Source organism: Martes martes, assembly GCF_963455335.1.
Source record: "Martes martes genome assembly, chromosome: 15".
NCBI classification, from domain to species: Eukaryota; Metazoa; Chordata; class Mammalia; order Carnivora; family Mustelidae; genus Martes; species Martes martes.
Genome location: NC_137903.1, coordinates 31,207,883 through 31,221,127, shown reverse-complemented (window position 1 = coordinate 31,221,127; position 13,245 = coordinate 31,207,883).

Sequence of the window (13,245 nt, the reverse complement as noted above, 5' to 3'; positions counted from 1 at the left end):
TCTTTAGGGCATTGTGTTGCTTTTTTAGTAATATTGTATGCTAGAGTTCCAGAGAGATCTTAGTGTGGTGACAGAATCAACATGAGGGGAAATTATAACTGTAGGTTTTGAGGTTAAATTAAAATAATCTAAACATGCATTTCATATTACTCAGTGGGTATTGTCCTAAGATAGTACAGTGAAATCTATCTTGCTTGATTTGATTCAATCCAGTAGTGATTAGGACAAATGAGAATGTTGATCACAGTGGAGAATCACAAAATATGATTTTATATGTATCTAAAATTGTTATGTGAAATGAAAAGCTAATCTTCTGACTTATGGTCAAAGCTTTTTTTTTTTTTCCCCTGAGATGGTCTGCAAATTTGGATTTCACAAATTATTTCTTCCATTCACTACACTTCAATTGTCTCACCTATAAACATCAGGTCTAATTTCTTTCAATAGGTGTATTGATTTCAAGATAGTTGTAAAACAATCTGAGAGCTAAATCTGTTAAGGTTTTAATGTTAACTTTCCCCTAAGTTTAGAGTTATCCCATCATCCATGCTTGTAGCACAATGTTATGTGTACGCCATCTTTAGCAAATCTTTCTGAAAGGAACAGCTCTTTTTCACAGGGATACCTTTCTTTCTTTTCTCATTCATATTTAATCAATTTATAAAATTTACTTTTTATTGCATAATTACAATAATCAGTCTAATTGGGATAAACAAATATGTGAACAAGCTCTGGTAACAAGCTCTGCCAACAGATGTTGGCAAGGATATTAATGGCAAGATACATTAATCTTAGCCATTCTGACTGGTGTGAGATGGTATCTCATTGTGGTTTTGATTTGTATTTTCCTGATGCCAAGTGATGTTGAGCATTTTTTTCACATGTTGATAGGCTCTTTCTAAATATCTGCAACATTCAGCAAACATATCAATGGCAGAAAATTTTAATCATTCTCTCCTTAAGATCAAAACATATGATTTTAAATTTTATGGCGGAAGGTTTTTTTCTTCTTTTATTTAATGGAAAGGTCTTCTCTTGGCACAAAAATATAGACAGGACGTTGCATGATCTTGCTTGCCAAAAAGATGCAAAGTGGAATATCTGCGAGAAGTCTCGACCTAGAAGATAGACATTGGGCATAACTCAAAATAGGGAGTTAGAATGGATTCCGTTTTCTCCTGACCCACAGAGGATTACCCTCCCAGTGAAAAGGAGGGATGGAAAAGACAACTCATAAAGAAAAAATGGCAATGAAGATACTCATCTTAGTCAGGGCTCTGGGTGGGGAAAAAATAAAAGTAAAAATAGGTATATACTTGTATCAGTTTACAATTATATTACCAGGTCTTCCATAGAGACAAAAAGCATGCTGAAAAGAAGCTTAGAATCTAAATTGCCAAACAAATGAGAAGGTAAAGTTAGGGAGAAGTGGGCAGTATAATGGTAGATAGAGCCAGATGCCTAATAGTGGAATTTGGACTTTATCATACATGCAATGGATTATTTTTATATTTACTTACTATATTATCATTATTATATTATTACTATATCATATTAACTTACTGTAACTGAGTTATTCCTTTTTTTTTAGATCAAAGCTAATGCCTGATGTGACTTTTTATTTATAAAACTTACACTTTAAGGATAATCATATTTTGAAAAAATTTATCTGCTAGTAACCTAGATTTTGAGTTGTGTTTTTAATATTTTGTAGCATTGAGGTATCCGTGGACAAGCATTTCTTTTTCTATTCATTAATAAAATATCAACTGTATTTCAAAGTTGGGTCTAATTGTAAACAACTTATACTGCATATTTCCATACAGTAACTCTCTCAATTCTCGCGGTAGCACTGGACAGGGTTTTGTTATCACATATCACATTGACTCTATCAGTAAAGAGACAGGGCTTCTGTGAAATAAACAGGACTAATGGTCAAGAAGCTGTGGCTCAGAAAATATCAGTGAGAGGCCCAAGATCATGACTGACCTCAATGTCAGTCATCTTCCTGCTGCACAATGCTTTTTCTTCCCAGGAAAAATGTCTTTCCATATTTCTTTTTTCTTGATGAAAAAGATAAATGGAAACGAAGGAATATCTTTGGACTTTTCTTCTGTATAAAAAAAAAAAAAAACGGCAAATGTGGGTTGATGAAAATGCCAGATGCTCAAACAATTGGTGATAAAAAGATCAAAACAAAGTGAGATTTGGCTTAATGGAGATCGTGACTGTTGAAGATTCCTCCTCAGGAATGCTCATGTTAAACAACTAGACTTCTTTCTATCCTATTTATCTAAGACCAGTTGCTCTGGTCTTATGGTTTATTGTATTCTACTTTTTTCTTTTATACTTATACTTACAAATTAACCGAAATAATAGATTTTTCTTTAATTTGATTGATATAAATCATTTTTGGTTTCTATGTTAATAGAATATTAACATTGATGATTTCAATGTATAACATTATAAGAAACACAATTTACTGATACTATTACTTATTCTTTATATTATTTATTACATTATATAGTGTTATTTCTTATTATTGACTATTATTTTCAATGATAAATTGAATACTTAACTATATATATATATTTTTTTTTTTAACTTCATTTTATTATTTCAGTGTTCCAAGATTCATTGTTTATGCATCACACCTAGTGCTCCATGCAATACGTGCCCTTCTTAATACCCACCACCAGGCTCACCCAACCCCTATCCCCCTCCCCTCCAAAACCCTCAGTTTGTTTCTCAGAGTCCGCAGTCTCTCGTGGTTCATCTCCCCCTCTGATTTCCGCCAACTCTCTTCTCCTCTCCTTCTCCCAATGTTCTCCATGTTATTCCTTATGCTCCACAAGTAAGTGAAACCATATGATATTTGACTCTCTCTGCTTGACTTATTTCACTCAGCATAATCTCCTCCAGTCTCGTCCATGTTGGAACAAAAGTTGGGTATTCATCCTTTCTGATGGAGACTTAATATTCCACTGTATACATGAACCATATCTTCTTTAACCTTTCATCTGTTGAAGGGCCTCTTGGCTCTTTCCACAATTTGGTGACTGTGGCCATTGCTTCTATGAACATTGGGGTACAGATGGCCCTTCTTTTCACTACATCTGCATCTTTGGGGTAAATACCCAGTAGTGCAATTGCAGGGTAATAGGGTAGTTCTATTTTTAATTTCTTAAAGAATCTCCACACTGTTTTACAAAGTGACTGCACCAACTTGCATTCCCACCAACAGTGTAAGAGGGTTCCCTTTTCTCCACATCATCTCCAACACTTGTTTACTGTCTTGTTAATTTTGGCCATTCTAACTGGTGTAAGGTACTATCTCAATGTGGTTTGGATTTGAATCTCTCTGATGGTTAATGATGATGAACATTTTTTTCATGTGTCTGTTAGCCATTTGTATGTCTTCTTCGGAGAAGTGTCTGCTCATGTCTTTTACCCATTTTTTGATGTGATTATCTGTTTTTTTGAGTGTTGAGTTTGAGGAGTTCTTTATAGATTTTGGATATCAGCCCTTTGTCTGTAGTGTCATTTGCTATATATTTTTATAAAAATTCCAAGAAGTAGATAAGATATGACTTTTCAGATGAAGTAGAGAAATGGATATATCACTCATAGTAACTTTGTAAAAAGGAAGTGTAAAAATCAGTACAGTGAGCATCCCTTCCTGATCAAAACTCTTCAAAGTGTAGGGATAGAGGGCACATACCTCAATATTATCAAAGCCATCTATGAAAAACCCATCACAAATATCATCCTCAATGGAGAAAAACTGAGAGCTTTTCTGCTAAGGTCAGGAACACGGCAGGGATTTCCATTATCACCACTGCTATTCAACATAGTACTAGAAGTCCTAGCCTCAGCAATCAGACAACAAAAAGAAATTAAAGGCATCCAAATTGACAAAGAAGAAGTCAAACTATCACTCTTTGCAGATGATATGATACTATATGTGGAACACCCAAAAGACTCCACTCCAAATCTGCTAGAACTTGTACAGGAATTCAGTAAAGTATCAGGATATAAAATCAATGCACAGAAATCAGTTGCATTTCTTTACACCAACAACAAGACAGAAGAAAGAGAAATTGAGGAGTCAATCCCATTTATAATTGCACTGAAAACCATAAGATACCTAGGAATAAACCTAACCAAAGAGGCAAAGAATTTATACTCAGAAAACTATAAAGTACTCATGAAAGAAATTGAGGAAAACACAAAGAAATGGAAAAATTTTCCATGCTCATGGATTGGAAGAACAAATATTGTGAAAATGTCTATGCTACCTAAAGCAATCTAAACATTTAATGCAATCCCTATCAAAATCCCATCCATTTTTTTCCAAGAAATAGAACAAATTTATATGGAACCAGAAAAGACCTCGAATAGCCAAAGGAATATTGAAAAAGAAAGCCAGAGTTGGTGGCATCACAATTCTGGACTTCAAGCTCTGTTACAAAGCTGTCATCATCAAGACAGTATGCTACTGGCACAAAAACAGACACATAGATCAATGAAATAGAATAGAGAGCCCAGAAATAGACCCTCAACTCTATGGTCAACTAATCTTCGACAAAGCAGGAAAGAATGTCCAATGGAAAAAAGACAGCCTCTTCAACAAATGGTATTGGGAAAATTGGACAGCCACATGCAGAAAAATGAAACTCGACCACTTCCTTACACCACACATGAAAATAGACTCAAAATGGATGAAGGACCTCAATGTGAGAAGGGAAATCTATCAAAATCCTCCAGGAGAACACAGGCAGCAACCTCTTCGACCTCAGCCGCAGCAACTTCTTCCTAGGAACATCGCCAAATGCAAGGGAAGCAAGGGGAAAAATGAACTATTGGGACTTCATCAAGATCAAAAGCTTTTGCATAGCAAAGGAAACAGTCAACAAAACCAAAAGACAACTGACAGAATGGGAGAAGATATTTGCAAACGACATATCAGTTAAAGGGCTAGTATCAAAAATCTATAAAGAGCTTAGCAAACTCAACACCCAAAGAACAAATAATCCAATCAAGAAATGGGCGGAGGACATGAACAGACATTTCTGCAAAGAAGACATCCCGATGGCCAACGGACACATGAAAAAATGCTCCACATCCTTCGGCATCAGGGAAATACAAATCAAAACCACAATGAGATACCACCTCACACCAGTCAGAATGGCTAAAATTAAGAAGTCAAGAAATGACAGATGCTGGCGAGGATGCGGAGAGAGGGGAACCCTCCTACACTGCTGGTGGGAATGCAAGCTGGTGCAACCACTCTGGAAAACAGCACGGAAGTTCCTCAAAAAGTTGAAAAAAGAGCTACCTTACAACCCAGCAAGATACAAACATAGTGATCTGAAGGGGCACGTGCACCCAAATGTTTATAGCAGCAATGTCCACAATAGCCAAATTATGGAAAGAAACTAGATGTCCATCAGCAGACGAATGGCTAAAGAAGATGTGATACACACACACACACACACACACACACACACACACACACACACACAATGGAATACTATGCAGCCATCAAAAGAAATGAAATCTTGCCATTTGTGATGAAGTGGATGGAACTAGAGGGTATTATGCTTAGCGAAGTAAGTCAATCAGAGAAAGACAACTAACATATGATCTCCCTGATATGAGGAAGTGGAGATGCAACGTGGGGGGTTTGGGGAGTAGGAAAAGAATAAACGAAACAAGATGGGATTGGGAGGGAGACAAACCAGAAGAGACTCTTAATCTCACAGAACAAACTGAGGGTGGCGGTGGGGGGAGGGAGGGAGAGGGTGGTGGTGTTATGGACATTGGGGAGGGTATGTGATATGGTGAGTGCTGTGAAGTGTGTAAACCTGGCGATTCACAGACCTGTACCCCTGGGGCTAAAAATACATCATATGTTTATAAAAAAATAAAAAAATTAATAAAAAAATCAGTACAGTGTATTGTATATTTAGGTCTCTGTTCTTTGATTATCTTTTCTAAATACTTTCATATTTTTTTATTAGTGAAAAATGCAAAAAAAATGTTAAAAATGACAAAATCTTAAAAACTCCCTTTGGAAAAGTTTTAATTGTTGAATGTTAAGGATTATAATTAAAGGCCTCTTATTTTTACTTGCACTTAACTTGCAAAAAGTTTAACATCAAATGTTTTGTATGGCTGTAATTACAAATTTAGCAAGTGTTAAATATATGCATGTATACATATATATATATGTCTTTTGTTTGAAGTTTCATTTCTACTCAGACTTCCCCTTGTTATCCATTCCATCACCACCTCTGCATATTTCAACTAATCATATGATCCTTCCTTCTTTTGCCCATGTTGTTTTAGCCCCTGAATCTAGTGAAATGTAGATTAATCCTGGTTCCCCGAAGGCTTGGAGCTTCTAAACTGTCAACTTTAATAGTTAAGCAAAACTTGGTCTGGGGGTTTCTACAGAGCACAATATTATTACTCACTTCATTTATTCAATAGAGCTGAGCAGTAATACATAAAGAAAATACATGTGAAGTATTGATCATCTTCTGTTTTCTTATCTCTACCACTAGATAGTGAAATGTCTCCTTGTTTCGGTCTCTCATCCTCCTCCTGCTCTTCTCCCATCTCTTGCTCACCACGCTACCTATTGTCACTTCAACACCAGAAACATTTTCTACAAGTTCATTCAGACTCTTTCTTCTTCCTGGAATAACTTTCTCATATTTTACTAGAAAAAAAAATCATTCAAAGCCCATTTTTTTTAAAATTTTTATTTATTTTCAGCGTAACAGTATTCATTGTTTTTTTCACCACACCCAGTGCTCCATGCAATCCGTGCCCTCCCTAATACCCACCACCTGGTTCCCCCAACCTCCCACCCCCCGCCCCTTCAAAACCCTCAGGTTGTTTTTCAGAGTCCATAGTCTCTCATGGTTCATCTCCCCTTCCAATTTCCCTCAACTCCCTTCTCCTATCCATCTACCCTTGTCCTCCATATTATTTGTTATGCTCCACAAATAAATGAAACCATATGATACTTGACTCTCTCTGCTTGATTTATTTCACTCAGTCAAAGCCCAATTTTAATGTCTACTTTAGAGGACGAAACTTTCTATATCCTATCAGACCTTACTGATCTCTTCTTCATCTAGAACCGTATAGGACTTTTTGCATTAATGTCAGAGGACATTCCCCAAGCTTCATTTGTTTTTTGTTTTTTTTGTTTTTGTTTCTGTTTTCACTCACAAACTATAAGCTTTTGGGGAATAAAGGTGGCATTTTACTTGTGATTGTTTCTGGAGCAGCTCTTTGCACATTGTGGGCACCAAACATTTTTCTTTTTTTAGAAATTGTGGTAACATTTTCTTTCAGCTGAAGTACAACAATGAACTCTATTTACTGTGAGAAATTTAAGCAGGGATTCTACCATATTTCAAACTGTCATTTTGCAAAGCAGGGCACTTTTCACATCAAAGGAACAAACTTAAAGTTCACAATAATTGTAGCAAGAAAAGCTACAAAAAAAAAGCTACAAAAGAAAAGGTGAAAATATTTTAATTTTTAATGTAATATTTTAATTAAATATGGTAATTGCTTAGGACTGAAATAAAATATGATATTCCTAGTTGTGGTGAGATTATGCAAACTGATTCCTAGATAGATTCTACCATTGTGTGCTCTCAGGATTAGGTTATATGGACCTTTCATCTTCTTTTCTGATTTTCTTAAAGAGTGCATTATATACCTCCCTCCCCCATTTTTTGCTCAATGTCTGCAAAATCTGACCTTCATTTATGCATTCAAGAAAAAGCCTTAAATACCTATGCTGTGCCAGATTACCTGAATAAGACCTCCCATCCTTGCCTTCCACTTGAAGTCTAATAAGAATAACAGTAATAGCAGGTAGACTGTAGGGACTATGAGAATAGTTCCAAATGTAGAAGAAACACTGGACTGTGTGAATGGCAGAGAGATGCCATTTTTTTTTTTAAGATTTTATTTATTTATTTGACAGACAGGGATCACAAGAAGGCAGAGAGGCAGGCAGAGAGAGAGAAGGAAGCGGGCTCCCTGCTGAGGGGAGCCCGATGTGGGGCTGAGGCTCAATCCCAGGACCCTGGGATCACGATCCGAGCTGAAGGCAGAGGCCTCAACCCACTGAGCCACCCAGGCACCCCAAGAGATGCCATTTTAACTGACAGTTTTTCTTCACTGTTTCTATAATGTGAGAAAATGCAGTCACTTTAGGTCTTAGTTTCGTGTTTCTTTTGCATTTATTAAATGGCTTCCCTATTTCTAGGGAAGCTCATGTTGCTTTTTGAGATGAATTCTGTAAGAAATCTGAGTCTGAGGAAGTTTCCGAGATGGTTGTGTAAGTGGCTCCCCTCTCCTCCAACTCTCTATTCTACCACATATTGCTACAATAAGTTTCACTACAGTATCTGGGTGTTTATTCAAACAGACGAAAGATACAGTCCAAAGTACCCATGTTGCTCTGAAAGGTAGGCATGGGCTTCTCTGAAGTTTATTTTACTCCATTCCATTACTCCCAGTTGGATGTCTTGAAATGCTTCTTTCATGTACCTTGAAGGCCACCGACATTTCTTATTTTCTTTCTACTTCTGGGCACTCCCTTTCAGGCTCTTTCTTTATCTGGTTTATTCCCATTTTGTTTTTCTTTCTTTACTTTTTACTTTCTTTACTTTACTTTTCTCTGCGTTTTCCTTTCCTTCTTCCTTCCTTCTTTCCTTTCTTTCTTTCTTCTTCTTCTTCTTCTTCTTCTTTTTTTTTTCCCCCAAATGTTGGCGTTTCCCAGGATTCAATTTTGGGCCACTTCTCTTTTTTATCTATATTCACTCCCTGGGTGATCTCATCCTGGCTCAAGAGTTTAAATGTCATCTTTATGCTGATGACTCACAAATTAAATTCCAATTTTACACCTACCCTCTGAATACCAGCCCCATACTCACTTGGGTGTTTAATAGGTATCTTGCCCTAATCAGATATCCTGAACCCCAACAAACCTACTCCTCCTCTACTTTTCACTCATTAAAAAAAAATGTAGGTCTGGGGTGTCTGGGTGGTTCAGTCCATTGAGTGTCTGACTCTTGATCTCAGCTCAGGTCTTAATCTCAGGGTTTTATGTTCAAGCCTTGAGTTGTATGTTCAAGCTAGGCATGGAGCCTACTTTAAAAAAAAAAAGGAGGGGGGGCGCCTGGGTGGCTCAGCTGGTTAAAGCCTCTGTCTTCGGCCCAGGTCATGATCCCAGGGTCCTGGGATCGAGCCCCGCATCGGGCTCTCTGCTCTGCAGGGAGCCTGCTTCCTCCTCTCTCTCTGCCTGCCTCTCTGCCTGCTTGTGATCTCTGATGGTCAAATAAATAAATAAAATCTTTTAAAAAAAAAAAAGGAACTTCCATTCACATATTTGCTCAAAGCCAAGTTTTCCTTTCTCTCATTTCCCATATGCAATCCTTTGACAAATCTGTTGACTCTACCTTCAAAATAATTTTAGAGTCTGACTTCTCCTCATCTCCCCATTAATACTTTGCTCAAAGCCAAAGCCCCATCATCTCTTGAGTAGATGATTTGTCATAGTCCCTGAACTGCTCTTCTATTTCTATTTTTGCCCCACTTAAATCTGTTTTCAGGGTAAGCCTGGTGGTGGGTATTATGGAGGGCACATATTGAATGGAGCACTGAGTGTGGTGCATAAACGATGAATCCTGGAACATTGAAAAAAAAAAGAATAATCCTATTAAAACAGTGAGAACAATTTCATTCCACTGTTCCAAGTCTTATGATTGCCCAGTCCAGTTAGGTTAAGATCAGATTCTTACCAAGGCATCTAAAGGCTTCCACCATTCATTGCACCCAAGTTCTTCTGACCTCCCTGCTCCTGCATGCTGCTTCCTTAGAACCCATATACTTGTCTCTTCTCTGTCTGCAGTGCTTCTCCCTAGATATCTGCATGGCTTGCTTCCTCCCCCTGCTCATGCTCTGACTCAAAGAAGACTTCTTTGACTACCTGATCTAAATTTGCCAGACTCTTCCTCCCTCTCCTACACAGATTCTCATTATCTTGCTTCCCTGTTTATTTTACTTCATTGCCCATTAGGACCATTTACATTTACTTTACTATTTCCTTTTTTTATTATCTACCTCTTCCTGCTGGGATACTCTATTCCACCAAGGCATAGATTTTGCATGTTTAATTCATTCCCTCATGTTCAGCATCTGGAACAGTCCCTGTTACATGGTAGGTATTCAAATATTGTTGCATGAGCAAATGAATATGAAGCTATCGGGAGAGTATAATCACTGCAACTAATCGGTCTGGTAATAAATGGAAATGTCTGTCTGTAAGAGGTCTGTGGAGACCGGCTTCTTACAGTACATTCACCACCATGTTGCCTCTTTTCTTCCCTTCCCGTATATTTTAATCAAATGTATACCTAAAGCTTAGTGAGACAGAAGAAAGAGAAGGAAAGAAAGAAGGAATTGCAGAAAAGAAGGTAGAGAAGGAGCAATGATTTTTAATAGACTAGTTGGTTTATATTACTAGACGAAAATAATCTTTAAATTTTTTTTCTGTTTAATTTATTCTTTAAGGGGACATTCAACTAGGTTTAAACAATACTACAATATATTCAAAAAATATTGGGCAAGTTATTAAGTGGGTATATCTTCATTTCCATGCCTTCACTTTCTAGTCAGGACTATGCATTGTCACTAATAAACTCAATGTAAAACTAATAACAGGGATTTGGAACTCAGCTATTCCTCTAGCTGAGCCCACTTCTTCATCTGTAAAATGGCAGATAAAACCAGTACCTACCTTGCTGGTTTTCTCTGAAGATTAAATTAGTTAATATTTATAGAGCTCTTAAAATAGTGTCTGGAACAATTTAGTGTTGCATTTTTTGAATTACACAATTAAATTAAAAGTATCCAAAACGTTATATTTAGTCCCATTGCCCCATCAATCTTAGAAGCGCTGTAAAATTTGGTTCACTTGGATTTGCTTATTTAAAGAAAAAAACTATGTACAGTAATTCCATGCATCCTAAAGTTTGAGTACCATGGACAGAGAAGAAAACAATACAAAAAAAAAGTATTTGGGCAATCCAGTTTTCTGGCTTTCAGACAACTCTCAGATGCTTCATGATGAATGGGAGGTTGGACAATTGGGAAGAATTCCTGATGGCCTGGAATGTTTGCTTTACTCTGTTTTACTATTAATCTGTAACCATAACGTATGCCTTTAGATTTGCTTCATTTTATGAAGATTAAACAAGATAATGGAAAAGCAAGTCATTTAGAGTTTTATTTATTTATTTTTTATATGTCAAAGTGGTAGCCATCTGCAGAGCCTTCACCTTGGTATCTCAGAGGTAGCTCTACATCAAAGGAAAAATAAATGGTATAAAATTACAATTTTTTACTTGGGATATTTTAGATCAGCCTAGAAGCTATAAGTTATGGAAAAATCAATACATCCTCCACAGTACTTTTTATGATACAAATTAATTGATTTGAACTCCACAACTTTCACAACTAGCACCTGACACTTTGCTAAGCACCTTCATATATATAACCTCATTGGAATCTCACAATAATACCATGAGGCAGGCTCGACCACCATAATTTTGCCTATTTTATATATGAAGAAACTGAGATGTGGGGAACTCAGGTAATTTGCCCAACTCATTTGGCTCTTAAAAGATCAAGTTAGGACCAGGATTTGACATTTACTCTGACTCTTACTTTCTTTCTACTTAACATTCTATCTTACTCTTAAGAGATTTAGGGATAAAAAACGATTATGGATTTTCATGGAAAAGACTGAGTATTCTGCAGATAAGTTGGGTTGTTTACATGTGGCAGGAGGTGACTGGAGGAGGGAAGTGTATCCAAACATTTTGTAGGCATCCACCATCAATGGCCACTGTAGTTGTATTCTTCCTGACTGTTTGCCACCCTCATCAAAAATAAAGAAAGATGCAGGTAAAATCTTGAGATGGAGTCTGAAAAGATGTAGCCTCCAAGGCAGTACTTTGAGGTAAAATGGGATTAGGACACCCTAATTGTTGAGGTTGTCCTTGGTGACCCCATGTTCTTGGCTGGGGTAAAAAATGCTCCCAGGAAATGTAGGACATCATAAGATTGGAGAGAAGAGGGTGTTTCCCAGCTTGTCTGAGAGAGAACTGAGACTGATTTGCACACCATCTGCCCATAACCTCCCTCACTAGAAACTCTTGTCAGAGAAGCATGGAGGGGGTGAGTGTTCCTCTTTCCTTTCAACTCCCCTGAGGCTGCACTTTCATGACCTCATATTTTAATCTTCTAGGACTGCTTCAAATGCTCCTTTAACCTAGTTTCCCCTTTATAGGTATATGGGAGAGGGAAAGAAGAAACACCCATTGAGCTACTCAACTTGAGTGACTCTGGAGAGTGTTCAGAAACCTCAAAAAAAAAAAAGGGGGAGATAAAGTATCAAAAGAAAGTGCCAAGAACCAGACCTAGAGGAGAGGTTGCCTAGTGCAACCTCTACCCACCCCCCCCTCCCTGGGACAAGCCTTGTCCTCATGCACTCTTTCTGTGTTCTGGGACATTCTCAGCGCTGAGACTCAGGCTCCAAAGATGTTACTTTCCTTTGGCCAAAGAAACATTTAACTGCAGTGGATGTAGGAGACTATTAGTACAGAAGAGCATTCACAGATATTAGGGAGCCAGCAAGAACCAATGGAAGCTCAAGAAGATCTGTGTTAGGAACTCAGAGAGATAGGGGTTGGTTGGAAGAAGAGTCTGGGCAGGAGGAGCTGCACACCCAAGCAGATGGAAATGGAAGGGGGGCCTGAAGTTGCAGGGTGAAGTTGAGGCATGTGACAAAATGTGAGTGGCTGAGCTCATCTGCATGAAATAACTTCCCATGCTCTTCAAAAAGAGGCAACATTTAATTGTCAGTTTGTGCCTATCATGTACCTTTCAAGTCAAAATAGAAATAAAATACTTGCATGATTATTTAGAACTGATGTATATTGATGTAAGTTGAATATACTTATCCAATATGAAATGTTCATCATTTTAAAGCCTGAGGTTGACCGATGCCACGTATTTAAAAAAAAAAAAATGCCCAGACCTAAGAGCTGCCTTGTACAAAATGGTAGCTACTTGCCATACTTGCCTATTAAGAGCTTAAAGTGTAACTCACTACTCCAAAATGAGATGTGCTGCAAATATAATTGC